The sequence below is a fragment of the Pygoscelis adeliae genome, unplaced genomic scaffold, assembly GCF_000699105.1.
Source record: "Pygoscelis adeliae isolate BGI_AS28 unplaced genomic scaffold, ASM69910v1 Scaffold57, whole genome shotgun sequence".
NCBI classification, from domain to species: domain Eukaryota; kingdom Metazoa; phylum Chordata; class Aves; order Sphenisciformes; family Spheniscidae; genus Pygoscelis; species Pygoscelis adeliae.
Window position 1 is genome coordinate 7485746 of NW_008825615.1, and position 17116 is coordinate 7502861.

The following is a 17116-nucleotide window of genomic DNA, read 5'->3' on the forward strand; positions in this document are numbered from 1 at the left end:
GGTTTTATCCCCTTCCCCCTTCAAACCTAGTTTAAAGCCCTCTCAATGAGCCCTGCCAATTCATGAATGAGAATCCTTGTCCCTGAGACAGCTGGACTCCATCTGTCGCCAGCAGGCCCAGTGCCATGTAAACCTCCCCATGATCAAAAAAGCCAAAATTCCGCCAATGGCACCAGCCCCTGAGCCACGTGTTGATCAGGTGTGTTTTCCTGTTCCTTTCAGTATTCTTCCCTGCCACTGAAGGGATTGAGGAAAACACTACCTGTGCTCCCAATCCTTCAACCAATCGCCCCAGTGCCCTGAAGTCCTTTTTGATTGCTTCTGGACTTCTCTCTGCAACGTCATCATTTTTCCAACCTTACAATCTGTATTCATTATGGCAAGTATTTATGTGACAGGTAACACTAATTTTTCATTAATGTCAGTTTATAAATTTTTCTGTAATTTGAACACGTTCTTTCATAGTCTTAATCACCCCAGCATCCAAAAACCTTTTGGCATGGGGTAAATGACATGATTAACATTTATACAATTCAGCCCTGCTCTTTCTTCCCAGGACATGAAATGTGTATGCACTGTCATTTGTTTTCTTTTATTACATACGGCCTTTGTATGGAACTACATGATTTTCCATAATGTGAAAACCGGTGATCTGTATACAACTTAGATGATGTGAACGTGCCAATTTGCTGGATGTTCCTCATAACTACATTGCAAGTAAGGCAAAATTCTGTTTTTATTTTACATGGCCTTGACTCATTTTTCCTGTTCAGACTTGTACTGCGTGATCTGCTAGGACAAAAGGGGAATAAATACCTTATCTCAGAGAGGAGAACTAAACTTGAGTTTAGCTGTCCTGGCACACCTAGACTACAGTTTGAATACACAGTGACAGGTTTTAGTAGTTAATATCTTTCTTTATCTTGGAAATACATTGAAAGCCCAATTGTTGGATGCTACCAATTTGCTGACAAGCTACACAGAGTGAGCTAAGCAACAGACCTAAAGGCTGAAGCCATGAACTTCAAGGTGTAGGAAGACCAAGCTGAGCACAGGTGTACCCACCACAGCCGGGCTAATGCGGCCAACAACTGCTCTCTGCATGGATGACACATGCGGCTCCAATTTTTCTTTTCTAAACAAAATGTCATACTTAATAAATGACAGCTTCCTTATTTTGAAATAAGTTGTTTCAATAATGTTGAATAAACACAAAACACAGGAAGGTCTGTTTTTAAATCATTTGCCAATTTGTGCCATTTGATTATTCAGAATAGACTATCAATTTCAATATCAAGCAGATATTAAACAAATCATCAAAGCTCTTGTTTTATTTTTTGAGACAGGATTCAACGCTGCTGAACAAACGTGCTGCCAGAGGTACAGGACTGGCAGCCGTGCTCGTGGTACCGCTAACATCTCCCTTACATCAACAGTTACTGCTTCCAGTTATTGCTAAACACCATTATACTTAACAAGCTACGGCGAAGTGCTAACCCAATCACGCAGCATAAACAAGCTGAGGGGGGAGGACAATCAGTTGCCGCGGTCTTTGAAAGCAACTGTCTCTGTTTTCTTGGCAATGGACCAGCTGAGTTTGCCTGACCTTTACGCTGTTCTCTAGCAACACGCTCTCACGCTTTGTCTGCTCATCATCAGGCAGTAGTTAAGTTACACTGCTGCCTTTCCAAGGAATATAAATGGACTGTTAAGCGTGTTGCAATTCATAGCAGGTACCCATTTTAACGCAAGGCTTTAAGCCCACTTTGTGCAAGGAGGAGCCCTCTGCTCCAGTGCCCTCAGACTGGGGCTCACATCAGCTTTTCCTCAGCGTGGGCTCTTTCATGGTGCTTGGAAAAACTTGCTACCAGTCATGAAAATGATGTTAAATGTATGGAGCTCTCACTGTAACTCCAGGGTAACTTCTTCCATATCTACCTAAGTTAAATGGCCACCTCCAAATTCTTCCCCAGTATTTAGATATTCCTGCAGCAGATGCCTGGGATTCAGTAGACACCCACAAAATCCATATAGCAGGTCTCTTCTCAGCCACATGAAGCTGACAAAAGCCGGCATCACTGGCACAGATGGCACTAAATGACATACAACATACCCAAGCACTGTCTACTGATGCTAAGATACCCTGAAAATAAGGTGGAAAGAAAAAGATGAGAGTCATTATGAGGAAAATGAAATGCCCCTGGTGAATATAAGGGAAGAAAACAGGGAGGTAGAAAAGCACCAACAGGCAGTGAAACTGGGGGAGGAGTGAAGGGATTGAGACACGCCTACAGAAAAAATGTAGTGGGTGTAAAAATGCAGGGTTGCAAATATGAATGAGTGTTGAAAAAATGGATATATATAGTCACTGTGGTCCCTATTGAGAAGCATAAAACTCAATACACGGCTTTCTGAGCAAGAAAACAGCTACACTGGGTTTGGTACAAGACTTACACAAAATGCTTCAAAAGAAAAAACATGCCTAGAATATATGAAAATTTACACTAGGACAAAAAGTAGACTATACTTAAAAAGGTCTCAAATGTTACTGAGGTGAACTGAATTTACTGTCTTCAGTAAATAACATTATTGTGAAACGCACCCAGTTAGGAGAGGTAGCAGGAAAAGATCCCACCAGCAAGCAAGGAAGGTGAGGTGCATCACACTGCACTGTGAAACGCAGATCAGCAATTTCTGTTGATAAAGGAGTGAAATAAAACCAAGCCAAAGCACCCTGTACATCACCCTGCCTCAGCACAGCGATTTGCTACTTGTCAATGAACAATTTTATCTGAATCCAGCATGTCTACCAATAGCACACATCTGCTGTCTCAAATACCCACTGTTCTGGTACTTGATAGTCAACTGCTACAATTGCAACAAACATCACGTTTTTAATCAAACTGACCTTCTTTTCCTTATCGTTTTTCCACATTCAACATGCTTGGAGCTTCGAGCCAGATCTGTAATCTCAGTTCAAACCTTCTTTAAATGGTTTCAGCCATTACCTAGTAAACACTCACAGTCCATCTCAACTCCTAGGGTTCTGTTGACTATTCTGAAATAAATTCTTTGATCAAGTTTGCCAAAGACCAGAACAGCCAAGAGAAATAAAACTGGAAGTCTGTCATATATTCAATGTGAGCATATTTTGGTTATTGCAAAATACAGTGTGTCACGAAGCACAATTTTTCCTCTGGCATCACCTAACATTACTTTTTGTGAATATATATATATATGAGAATTATTAACTGGGACTATGACTTTCTTTGAATGGATCTTTTTGTATCTGACTGGGATCTATGCCCCAAAGATACATAAATTATATCCAAGCACTATGCAACAGTCTGTCCATTTTCTTCTATTTACAATTTTTAAATCATAATCTCCACAATCCCCACTGATGAACATGCCATAAACTAGACTCTCTAAACCGTGTTTTTGGTTCTGGTATACACTTTTCAGATATTAAAAACATAAGCATTGGAAGTATTTCAGCATATATAATTTAGTTCAAAAATTTAGTTCAAATCGCAGTATTCTCCTAATGTCTGATTTACCTTGAGGTGCTCAAGAACAAATGGTTTCTTCGATCTATTGCATTAGTTGTCATAGATTAAAATCTGGACATCACTTGTTCCCCAGGCTCCCACAGCAATTATCCTTCTACGGATGAGTGGAAATTGCAAGAGTTTCACCTTAAGGAATTCCATTTTCAGTCCTCTTGCTGGAGTTTGGGTTTGGGTCCCTCAACACTCCAGCCTGTTGATACACCCATGAATCTCAGATAGCTCTCTGGAGACAGGAACAACTTCCTTCCATCTTTTGCTGTGTACAAACTATCACCCTGGCTCCTTCAAAGGAGTCTTGCTGCCATAGAGGCTCCAAGGGAACCAACAGAGAACTACGACCCGGTCCAAAGCACCACCAAACCCCTTCCCGAATAATCTGCGCGTTGGGGAGACAAGCTTGTAAAAAACCTACTAGAAAGATCCTGCATGCAGCATACCTCCCAGCTCAGTAATGCACAGAAATTCATACATTAATTACACATGGTCTTTCATTTTCAACATGCATTGCAACTAAAATAAAATCACTTGTTTCAAATTTCTCATCACTTCTCTCTCTACAACACAACCAGAATAGAGTATTTCTGTCCATATCGTCTACAGGAGGAACCTGAACACACAAATACAGCTTATTCTGACAAAATTAGGCATACCCATAAGATCATATTTTGGCACGTTAAGATAGGAATTCTCTTCTCCGTCTGGTTTTCCAGTTCCCTTAAATTCCAGTTTTTTATTCCAAGAAGAAAAAAAACCCATGAATTCTAAGAAACAATTAACGGCTGCTCTACAATTCTTTGTATTTGTTTTCAGCTTAAATTGCTTTAGAAGTCCACAAACATTAAATAATCCCTGGAGATTTCTAGAGGTAGAAGCATATAAAATGTTAACTGACAATATAAATTATATTGGCATATATTTACAGTATTTAAAATATTTAAAAATAAATGGACAAAATGCTCATTTTTTACTTTACAGATGTAGATAGAAATGAATTGCATTCATTCACAGTATATTTTTAATGACTTTTCTTATCACATTTCATCAAGCTAACCATTTTTGTACATCACCTCTTGTACTTCATGTCTTTAGGAAGAACCATTATTAGTCGCATTTTTGCTGGCACAAAAACAGCGTTTACTCTCTAACTTGTGGAAAAGTGGCTTCATTCCCATTTCTAATTTCAGAGTGGAACTGATTATGACTGGGTTATGAACCCATATCCTACAGAGAGCCAATAAAAACATAAATAGGAAAAAAGTTTTTATAAAGAACTTTATAATAATATTTTAAATAGGATTCTGTTGGCATTCTGCAATTTTGCTAGAATGTTTACAACTCTACAAATCTTAGAAACCTAAAAGGGACACAGACTTCAACTTCTTGCACATTTACTGCTGATAAAAAGATATGGCATTTACTTAAGTTTTTCAGAAACTCTTCTTGTCCTTCAAAAATCATCAGTATCTAGCAAATAATTCTTGATTAAACAATGGATGCTCTGTGATTAATTTATTTTCTTTAGTATCTCAAAATACTACTTGCTTGTTAAAATGCCAATATTCTCTTATAAAGATGACAAGGAAAGTATATGTAAAATAAAAAGGAATGCTAGGCATTTGTTCTTAGTTGCTTGTTTTTCTTCTTCATTTCAGACAGGCAATGATGTTCTTTCTTTAGTGGGAGAAAAAAAACCACAAAAAAACAACAAAAACCAGTACAAGCATCCTCTTTCCAAGAGCCTCCTTTCCATTCAAGCCTTTCAATGACCTTTTCTTGAAGAAAATGGCATTACAGCTTTCATATAACTTCAGTTCTTAAACTCTCTGCCTAGAGCTTTTAGCCATCCTGCCAACTAGTGACAAATAAAATGGATTGTTTTGTGATGTAGACACATGCCCGGAAACAGGTATCATCTAAGTCCTTCGACACAGACAATCTTTAGCCATTGAATAGGTGACATTCAAACAAGGAACCCTGAAGGGGGGACATGCCTTATCGTGTTGCCAATTTCCACAGCATTCAGCACATGTAGATGCGATGGCATTCAAACGCACAGGGTGCGATACAGCAAAAGCACTGCTGCTTTTTGAACTTCAGGTACGTGAATTATGCCAACCAAGTCTGACGTTTACATTACCTGCCAAGTTTAGAATCGAATTAGTTATATACATATACACTGTGTATGCTCACATACACTCAATCTCTCCACTCCTGCTAATCAGCCAGACCGTGTACCTCACATCAAGTATGTTGTTTCTAAGGCATTTGGTCATTCTGGATTATTGATGTGCACCTTTTATTTCAGACCAGTAAATTTAATCCCATCCATTGCTTTTATATGTATTTGTGTAATGCTGTCTCTGGTTTTGTACACCCGAACCGAGAGTTTAGTTTTCAATCTGCTGGAGCTGAAGCTGGGGAAAAAAAAACAAAAGCCACAAGAGAAAAAGTATTTCTCAGTTACAGTTACAAATCAGCAGTAGCAAATAAGAGAGTTTAAAATCATCATTCTCCTGAAAGCCATGAAATTAAAAACATATTCTTTGCCACCAATATGTGATTTCCTTTGCCACCAACGCTGTGAATGGCACTATAATAATTAACAAAAATGTCTACAGCCTTGATGAAAATTTAATCAAGAGATATGACTACATGTTATTCTGCTGAAGCAGGATATTGCATCTTCTGTGCAGTGCAGATCAGCAAAGTCACTCTAAACCACTTGATATTAAAACATGCTGATTTAAAACTAAAATAATTTACTCCAAAGCCAATTTGTTCAGCAGAGTTCAAACACTAACAACTAAACTGTTATTCTACAGAACAGTTACCCAAGGAAAAGTCTCCATTCAAGACTAATAAAGCCTCATTTTCCAAATCAATACAAAGTCGATACTCTTCAGTAACAAAAAAGTAGGATGGTTATGCTTTTGCTATAAAAGACAAAGGGGTAGAAAAGAAAAATGTGCAAGTGTTCTTTTACTTTTACTGTACAAAATATTGACTATATTTAGAGTTTTTTCTGTTTTCCACACAGTCTCAAGTATTTGTCCAATGTAATATAATGTACTTGCCACAGCAGGGTTGTATCAGCTCCCTAAGGAGTGAGAACATTTCTGGAAGTTTTTGAAGGTGCAAAGCCCCTTTCCTCTACAGCTCCTCCATCCACTCCAGACATCTGGCCTGGTCCAAGCAGTGCCCTGTACTCTGCTTTCTTGGCAGCCCCTCTCTGTTTATTCACTCCTTGCAGCCCAGCGGGCACCCAGTTTATTTAAAGAGTTTTCTTTGGATAACACTTCTAAACGCTGGCAACTATGCAGAAAGCACTATCATTGCTTAACATGAACATCCCTCCAGGCTGGTAAAAGAAGAAGGGTGTGATTTCTCATCTTCCTATTCACCACCTTTTTGTCCACAGGGATTAAGCAACAGGCATGGGGGTATCTAACATTTATCCTTCCAGGAAAACTCTCATTCAACAAGAATGCTGTTCTTGTTCAAGGTGGAAAGACCTTAGGTGAAACCTAAGTGACAAGCCAATTTTAATATGTTGTGATTTGCATTTTATTTAGATTAACCTTTGAGACAGAGGACTCATCTTTTCACTGCAAAGCACAATGCATGTTTATGGCACAAGAAAATCGGTGTTACTATTACCACTCATTTAAGTCAGCTGTCCCATATTCTCAAAATGTAGTCTTGAACTGTTAGTGATGCTTCTGGGAATACGGTCAGTTTAGTCCTCTTCAGTAGCAGATGGGCAAGCAGTGGGATTGGAGCCGGATTCTTACGGAAACAAGACTTCAGCAATCAGGTGGCTTGTGTGCGTGATCGTCCCACTGAATTTCAATACGTTCTGCATGCCTTGCATGTTACAAAAATTAACCTGCACAGTCCACATGGTAGCCCAAAACCATCAATGGTGATATCTAGCACTAGCTTCTAAACTTAACTTTTAAAAAAAAAGTGCAACCTAGAGTTGTCAGCTGTCATTGTCCCTAGTTCCCCTACACATGTAGAGAGTGGGGATCATTAGGAGACATCAGGAGAAGCAAGGGAAGAGTCATGCCACAGGGTATCAGCTACCTTTTTTTTTTTCACCCTGACACTTTGGGTAGCAGGTTATCAAGGAGCTCCAAGCAACTCCATAGTGAACGTTCCCCACAGACCAAACATAGAAACTATGGAAATGGTCTGGGTCAGTCTGTTTCAAGCACGTTGCATATTTTCATTTCAATCAAAACATTTCGATGTTTATTTAAACTACAAAATATTCAAGATCTGGAGTGGACATAAAAATTCCCACAGAAATAAAAAAAAAAAATCCAAATATTTTTCAATTCTGAATTTAATTAGGAGAAATATTAAGTGCAGAATCTTTCCTAAATGATTTAATTTTTAAAACGTACACGGGAATGTGGTAGGATCTCCAAATCCCCAGCTACCAAACTCATGGATGTCTCTGCTCAGTGGGCTTCCCTTCAGCTTGCCTATAGAGAGGTCCAGAGGTCCACTAAGGAAATACAGATGGAAGATGGCAAGCTGGAAGTACAGGGAGCTGAGGAGGCAGGCAGACAGCAGGACAGACTGGTGGGCAGGAGTGCGAAGTAAAGCGGTATGGAGAGTCGTCAGCCATCTGCCTCCTTGCACCTAGACCTGCAGCATGATCAACAGGTTCCTGTGGCAATTCCTTGTGGTTCTCCTCTAGAAACAACTATTAACTAAGATTAGTAAGATTAGGAACAACAGAAATTGCCAAACAAATGTATTATTTTCCCAGAACTCAATGCTGAATGACACTTGATTGGTATTTCATAACATAACATAAAATACCCTACAGCTTTTAGGTTATTTTCCTGATCCAATAAATCCGCACTACTGTTACAGCAGCACCTGGCAGAAAAACATAAGCGTATTTAAGGGCGCATTTTCCTATGACTATTTTTTTATATCAAGAGCGTAGCCTCAAAAAGCTCCTTCATGCTTAAAAATGTGACTACTTTAAATGAATCATAAAAGCTAGTGGTTGTTGCACTGGCTTCTCAAGCTGTTATTTTATGCCTTAAGCCAAATTTAAAAGAAGCAACACTGGAGTGTAACATCAGCTTGTCTTCACTTACTGGTTTGCTTCATTTGCATTCTCTCAACAAGGAGTTGTGAAATGTTAAAACAACCTGAAGAATATTTCTAACTTGTAACAGCAACTTTGCTTTGAATTATCCTCTGACTAGTTGCATAACAAACAGGCTTCTTTATCTTAAAAGTATTTCAGACACAGATAAAAATAAACAGGTTAAAAATACTACATCATACTACTAAACACAAAAATACTACTACACTCATTATTTATCAGTCCAAACATTTCGTACAATCATACAAAATCCACAAATGCTGCATTTGGTATCTGAACTGCTTGCTTTGATTAGAGGTCTTTAAAAAAAAAAAGTATCAAGGTAAAAAAATTGTAATTAAATATATGTGAAGAAAAACATATGAAGAGAGTCACTCACCTTTTTTTAATGTGTGCTAGGGGATACAATACACTTCTAAAACATTATTTAGATATACGAGGCTTCAGGTAAAAGTAAGCAAAAATATACAGGTTGCCCAGAGAGGTGGTGGATGCCCCATCCCTGGAAACATTCAAGGTCAGGTTGGACTAGATGACCTTTAAAGGTCCCTTCCAACCCAAACTATTCTGTGATATTTTGATTCTATATGGAAGACTAGCATCTCATTTCAGCTGGATCCTTCTGGGAGGTTGGCATCTCTAGTGGGACGAAAGGTGGAGCCTGGAACAGTTAGCACGACGATGCTGCAGCTGGCTCATTAAAGGTTTGCAAATATTGATCGTTCCACAGTATAGAGCTATGTTTGCAGTAATGAGGGATAAGACCTGGGCCCTTGATAACAGTAAAGGCAAAAGCAAGTATGGTGCACGTGCAGTGCAAGCCCCATTATGCGCTGCAGCCAGCCGGGCTGCTGGTTATTAAGCTCTGCCGCAGGGCACTACTGCATGGTCCTTGGCTCCCTTACAGCAGAAGCCCCGGAAAACACTAAGATGCAAACTGAAAGTATTACTAAGAACACAGAAGTCTGAGTCTAAAAAAGGGTGAAATACATGCTTACACATAGAAGTCCTACAGTTTTAAAGCAGCGCGCCCTTGCTCACCAAGTTTCAGAAACCAGACAGACTCACCAACCTTTTCACATAATTTTGCCTTTCTGAGGCGTAGAAGTAGGTGATTAAAGGTTAAAGCTGGGGGTCAGCTTGCCAAATTCTTTTAACAGCTTCTAATGCTTTTAACCACTATTCAGCAGTACTTCCACCCTCTCTCTCCACCCTTTCTTTCAGCTCCCAAACTCTACTTTGTACTTTTAATACTGAACTGTGCTTCCTAGAGCACCAAACGGAGTGAAGAAGCTCATCTCTTAAGAGTATCAGCCTCCCTCTGTGAATTCCTCATGAAAAATGCAGCAAGAAATCTCTAGTGGGAGTCTCACTGCCTTTCCACATGTTGGTCATCTGCAAAGGGAAGAGAGGAAGTGGAAAAGAGAAAGTGGCTGGCTGGGAATTTTTAGCAAAACTTTCTCCTGAAAAAACCCCCAACTGATTCACAAGCATCTAAATTTTCATCAAAGGAAATGGTTGATTTTCTTTGTGCTTCACAGGAATGTTGAGGAGTCTGCGAAGCACTTTGATTTCAGGTGAGAAAGTCCCCTTAGTGAAGTGAAGCTCAATACATTTAAAAAAAAGTACAAAGTGGCTAACACTGAAGCACAGCATTTATCTAAGACATGTTTTTACATTTGATTTGGAAAACAGTGAAAGCCAACTCTTCACAGCAATTTAGGATGGAATTTTTTTAATCCCACATTTTCACAAGACAAAGAACATTCTCCACCAGCTCTGACTGACAATCACCCCTTCTACACTACGGCCCAGGGAGGCTCTACAGAAAGAGCTATAGGTATCTTTGGGTATACCTATACTGCTAAAGAGAAAGTGGCCAGGAGGAGGTCTTGGGCACCGCACTCCTGAACACTTCAGCTGTTCAGGCCTCAGCTCTGGTTTGCTCTTTGTCTTCAGGGACAGTTTGCCCCCACGACCCCTCATTTTTGGGGAGGACACGAGATGGACGAAGTGGCCACAGATCTGGCTCATATGCTACTTAGAATCATAGAATCATAGAATCATTAAGGTTGGAAAAGATCATCGAGTCCAACCGTCAACCCTACACCACCATGCCTACTAAACCATGGCCCTAAGCACCTCATCTACACGTCTTTTAAATACTTCCAGGGATGGGGACTCAACCACTTCCCTGGGCAGCCTCTTCCAATGTTTAAAAACTCCTTCAGTAAAGACATTTTTCCTCACGTCCAATCTAAACCTCCCCTGGCGCAACTTGAGGCCATTTCCTCTCGTCCTTTCGCCAGTTACTTGGGAGAAGAGACCGACACCCACCTCCCTACAGCCTTTCAGGTAGCTGTAGAGAGCGATGAGGTCTCCCCTCAGCCTCCTTTTCTCCAGGCTAAACAACCCCAGCTCCCTCAGCCGCTCCTGTTGCCCTTCTCTGGACACGCTCCAACACCTCAACATCCTTCTTGTAGTGAGGGTCCCAAAACTGAACACAGTATTCGAGATGCGGCCTCACCAGTGCAATGAGTACTTGACAGGTCATAAAACGTGATTTAAGTTTCGTGCTATAAAAACCACCATTCTGGTGGGCTGCCACAGTTTTCTGATTCTTTTGGATAGTTTGGACCAAAAAACCCATGGACTATGTGTAAGGTCTAAAGGACTAACACCTGATGCCCAGAAGAGGCCCATGGCCAAGTACAAGACAGGACAGATGCAGCCCATCAACTCTGATGCAAGTTAGCCCTAAGTGGTGTGGAGAGGGGAAAGCCTGCATCATTCCACCTGGAGATCAGGAGCTGCTACGTTCAACAGCATGTTTGTACATACATACATATATACTTATGTATAACAGCTGTAAGTCCATTGTATGGACGCACGTTAAGGCGGGTCTGCAATTTGCTGGAATTGATTCACTTGGTGGTACTTCTGGTATGCATTTAGCATGAAGAATAAACAAGCATATACATTAAGTAACAGTTAAACATGCTCACATGGCATCGGCACACCTATCCAGTGTATGGCTGCTAGGTCAAAAGAAAGAAACAACATCATAGAAAGGAAGGGAAAGGCTAAAACACAGAAGAAATGCCAAAGTTTCAAAAGCTACACAGCAAGGGAAAAATGTTCATTCACATCAGTATTATTTTTTTAAAATTACTTTGTATGGGTTTTAGAATGGTATCTTTATAAAATTTATTTCCTCCTTTTTTAAAAACAAACAAAAAAGACCACAGCAATTTCCGAAAATTTCAGCTTTGGCTTTATATTTCTACTCTTTGCATCTCCAATGTCCCTTCATTTTTCCTCCCTTGATAATTCAAGAAGTTGTCCATGCTATTTACTAGAATTTTAGGGAATGCATTTACCGTTATTATCTACTTAACTGGGTTATAAAATGTATTTTAAATAAAAGAAACTGAATAATCTAGTCTTAACTATTTAATACAGTTTTGCAGTATGTATATTTTAAATGAAGTATTTTTAATCTTAAGGTAAGGTTTCACAGGAAAAAAAAATTCACATGCAAAGGATTTTTAGTAGGGGAAACAAAGACGACTCAAAAGACCATATATTTAAAAAAAAAAAAAAAAAGAAGATACACACTATAGGGAAAAAGCCTAAGTAACCATAAATATAAAAACATAGTGATCCAAACCTAGTATTCACGTCACTACAGACTTCAAGACTGACTACCCAGATTTGAAGTAACTATCACAGCAACAGCAGACCAGCAGCTTAACAACACCAAAAAGCATGCCAGGACAGCCAGGCTTCCCACACGGCCACACCTTGGAAGACATTTATTGGTACCTCCTAGAGAAAACCATGCCCACTCTCAGCCAAGGGTAGAGCTGATGCAGGACATCAGCCCTCAAACAAAGCAGATAAAACAATGGCAGACCTCAAAAGATAAATCTAAAGAAAGACTAAAAGTAGATTCTGTGTTTCTTTATAAAAGTGCATAACGAATTGAATTTTTTCCCTGTGGCTTTAAATTCTACCTGGTTCTCTCAGGAGGCAATATTTTCAGTACATGGAGGTGTGCAATTTTGTGCAATGACTATTGATATATTTCTTGTATTTCAAGGAAACCAATGTTATACACTGCTGTACTTAATTTCTCCCAGGTGTGTCTCAATTACTACCCATAAGGATTTTGCTCCATTATTTACACACAAGCAAGTAAGCACGTAATCGTTTGATGCAGTTAACACTTACCTGTTCAATAGAATCTTAGTCTTCAAATATAATGAAACAGTTCTCAGACAATTTTCCTTTTTCAGGAAAACAATTATAGTCAAACTGCTTCCTTCTCCTAGTGACAGATTCAAACCCAATTGTTAGGAGCCAAAAATTATCAGCAGTGAATAATTCCTGTGTCCCCTGGAATATAAGCTGCTGGTTTCAGTCCTGTTTTCAATCGGCACCATGCACCCAACTGCAGTACCACTAATTAGCACACTTCTTAGCAGGCTGGTCATGCAAACCAGACTACACAAGCTACAGAAACAAAACTCACTTTCAACAGCAATGCTCCAGGACAGGGCTATAGAAAACAGAAGTTTGTGGGATTTAATGACAATGCTGGTTCTATATAGCCATTCTGAGGTTATACAGGACACCTACATTTCCAGGAATGTCTATCTGACATATTTCATATGTGTCAAAGTTATAATTAGTAAAAGAAAAAAAAGGCAAAAAGAAAAAAAGAAAAAAAAAGAAGAATCTCAAGAATCTCATCACTACCAAGAGACTCATCGGAACAAGTTACAGTAATAATTCAAAGTTAAATGGCATTATTTTTTTCCAAACAATTTTAAAACCACCCCTTGTATTTCTGCATTTTGTGTGCCTGGAAAGTTGCACAGAACGTGTTGCTTCAGGGCTGCACCTAACTATTTTGGGCATCCAGAAATAGGTGTATCTGACTCAGAATTTCTGCATGCTTTGCCAACCAATCAAACCACAAGAAATGCAACCTTGTTAAATTAAGCAATAAAACACCGCAAGCTGCAAGTTGTAACGTATCAGCATACACCACACTGCAAGGAAGAAGATCACAACAGGAAACAGTTTCAAAGTAGTAGTTGTCCCCGGTACTGCCAAGAGTATCATCACAACTGTGACTTTATGCAATTTGAGTCAGAGGACCAACTATTCTAAACTGAATGTTACAGAACAGGATTAAACATAAAATGAGGATAAGTGCACTAAAGCAGTGATACCTTTGATTGCCAACTGTTATCTACCACCTTTTAAAACCTTTATAAATGCAAGTTTTTTTGCTTGATAATCATCCCTCTCTGTAGACATAATCTTCCAGCCAGATTTAATTCCTTCAATGTCTTTGACAAACACAGAACTGGTACAAAACCAGACTTAACTAGCAACTCATGCTGAGACTCTGTCATTAACCTTAAGCTAAAAAGGTAAGATCGGGTGCTGTATCTTGCAAGTGGTCCAGGACAGGTGGGCAATTGACCAGATGACCCCCAAAAAACCATGCTCGTCCAGGCCCCTTCACTCTGGAACATCTCTGTGATGGAGGGTGCAGTTCAGCTGTTTTAATTTACGCTTTCTTTTTCACAATACTATGCAAGTAAATTATGTAAATCAACTGGACCAAATCTGGTCCCAGAGATTTCAAAAGAAAATGTATTTCATCATGAGAATGCTAGGATATTTGTTTTCATGCCACAAGGGTGGTCATTAATAACTAGCAACTTACACAAAGTTGCTAGACAAAACACTTATCAAAATAGCAGATTAATCCTCACATATTTTCTGTCTAAATTTTAGGAAAGTTAAAAATTAATCATAATAGTAAGAGAACGGGGCTGAGAAATATAAAGCAATTATAGTCATTGATAATCACTGCCTACACAGACAATGATGACAGCAATTAGAATAGAATAGAATAGAATAATTTCAGTTGGAAGGGACCTACAATGATCATCTAGTCCAACTGCCAGAGAAGAAGAAACTGTTGAAGGAGAAACTGTTAAAGGAGAAACCAGTAAGTGATCCATGCCAATATCGAGGATTTTCCATTAATAGCTGCTTTTCCATAGAACCATTATAACCTTGCTAACCCAGTCATTTGACTGACTTATAAGGTCATTTTCTAAATGGGAAGTGTTGAGTTTGAGTTGCAAGGAATTCTTTTAGTTGATAGCTATGTGTCAAGCAATGTGGCAATGAATTCCAAGCAATGTGGCAACTTAGCATCAACTGTATTATATGAATACATGGGGTTTTTTAGATTGATAATATAAAGAAGTCTTCAACTATGTTCATTATGAAGCAAACTCTGCTATTAAACACCGCTTTGCACAAAGGCTGTAAACATAATATACAATCAGCTATCAAACTAAAATATGTTTAAGAGCTATTTGAACAACTGAAGTATTTCCTATTGATTTTAGATTAGGAACATATCCAGATTTCCATGCCTGCAAGAGAATAATCATTTTCAGAAATGAATAAAACTGTACGTAGCAAAATACGTTATTTTGTACCATATCATTTTGCAAACTCTACAGTTACTTTTGCAGCAGTATTTTAATGGCTACTTTTCAAGGGAAACTGTTTTGCCACTTAAAATCTCTGTTATTCATTGCAAATGGTTAAAGCAAAGACATGAAAACATTGTCTACAGCATATTGCGATCCATTGCAGCTGCAGGTGATTTACCATATAACATACCACAGTTCACACAGCACAAGCAATCACTCGTGAGGCTGCACAAGACAGCAATGACACAGTGCTGAAAGAAACCTGAAGTAGAATTTTCGTTAAATTACACAGCACTCTTAGAAAATTCAAGAATATGAAGATAAAGCATCCTATTACTTCACTGATATTTTGCTTGAGTAAGAGCTTGAGGCTGGAGTTAATGGCTAGTAAACAGCTTTAGGATTTGGCCTGCCACGTGTACCTGCTGAAGACTTCTCTATCCACAAGTACTAGTGTTTGACTCAACAAAAATAAATCATGTTTTCTGCTTTTATTAATGGGTCAGCAATGTATGTCAGCACTTTTATATACATATATCTGTAAACATCTACATGCTTGAATGCATCAGAGAGTTTTCTGAAAGCCCCAAACAGTGTGAGCTGAATGCCAGGTTAGCACTGAAATTTCGAAGGAAATAAACCACTGTGATAAAAGCTGTGCTCTTTTCACCCCTCAGCAATGTCCACAGGGTCTTCTTACAAGGCTGACCTTTAGCAAGCCCTTAAGTTCCAGTTCCATGGCCCTCTGAGGGAGGACTTGAGTTAATCAGAGAGCACGGAGGTAGGAAAAGATAATTAGTCCCTTAGGAAACCAACTGGGCACAACCAAAAGAAGAAAAAATTGACTGGCAGAGTAGCTAAAAAGCCACTCAAAGGAAAGTCTAACATCTTTATTTTGATTGGCTTTTTAGAAAATACCTGAAATCTGCTTAGAAGAAAAAGCAGCTTTTCTCCACTTTTCCACTGGAAAAAGAATCTAGAAACGCTTCACTTCAGACTCAAAAGCTTGCCGTGACTCTCCACATTAAAAAAAAGGAATAACCATGTTTTTCCAGTGGGTTGGGGTTTTTTCCCCCTCAGGATAAAAGAGATGATAGTCTTATTTGCTTTGTCTTTGGGGAAGACAAAGGTGTCTACGTGAAGAAGGGTGATGTTTCAGGAACGTGTGGGTTCTCTTCAGTTTGCTATGGTTGCGTGAATGGAAAGGCAATACATTTCTAGCTTTCCCAGCACGTTCTCTGAGGTGCTAAGAAGGCAAACACAAAAGACAACCAGGAGACTTCAGTGTGTGTGTGCGCGTGCAACAAATTCTAGGGTCTATTTTAATGAACACAATGTATTGAATGATCCAATGCAGAACTGAAACAGCAGACACAGTGGACTCAGCCTACCTAGACACAATATATATGAATTTTAAACACCTGTCATTCAGAGGTTAGCTGGTAAGATAGAAAAACTGTTTAAGACTTTCAGTTTCAAAGATCTGAATCGCTGTTCCATCCTAGGTCACAAGCAAAAATACTCTTTTTTACTCCTGTTTTTGAAGAATTTGTGCAAAATTTATACAAGGCTTTAAAAGTTCAGTAGAATGTCCCGAAAGACACAGTGATCATATCACAGCAGTATGATCAGTTGAAATTAATTAAACTAGCTCAAGAGCATTAAGTCCATCCTCATTCCATACCACAGACTGCAAAAGTATGCAGATGCAGAAGCCTGTTTTGAGAGAAGCAGCTTCATAAAAACATACCTTAAAACTAACAAACTACTCCAATTCATGTCTACCTTTCTCAAAGTTTGTCAAGCCCTAGGATTTTGACAACAGCCTGTTTCAAAGAACCCGGGAGACTGATACCAATCTGTTCTCCCAGGGCATCCCATTG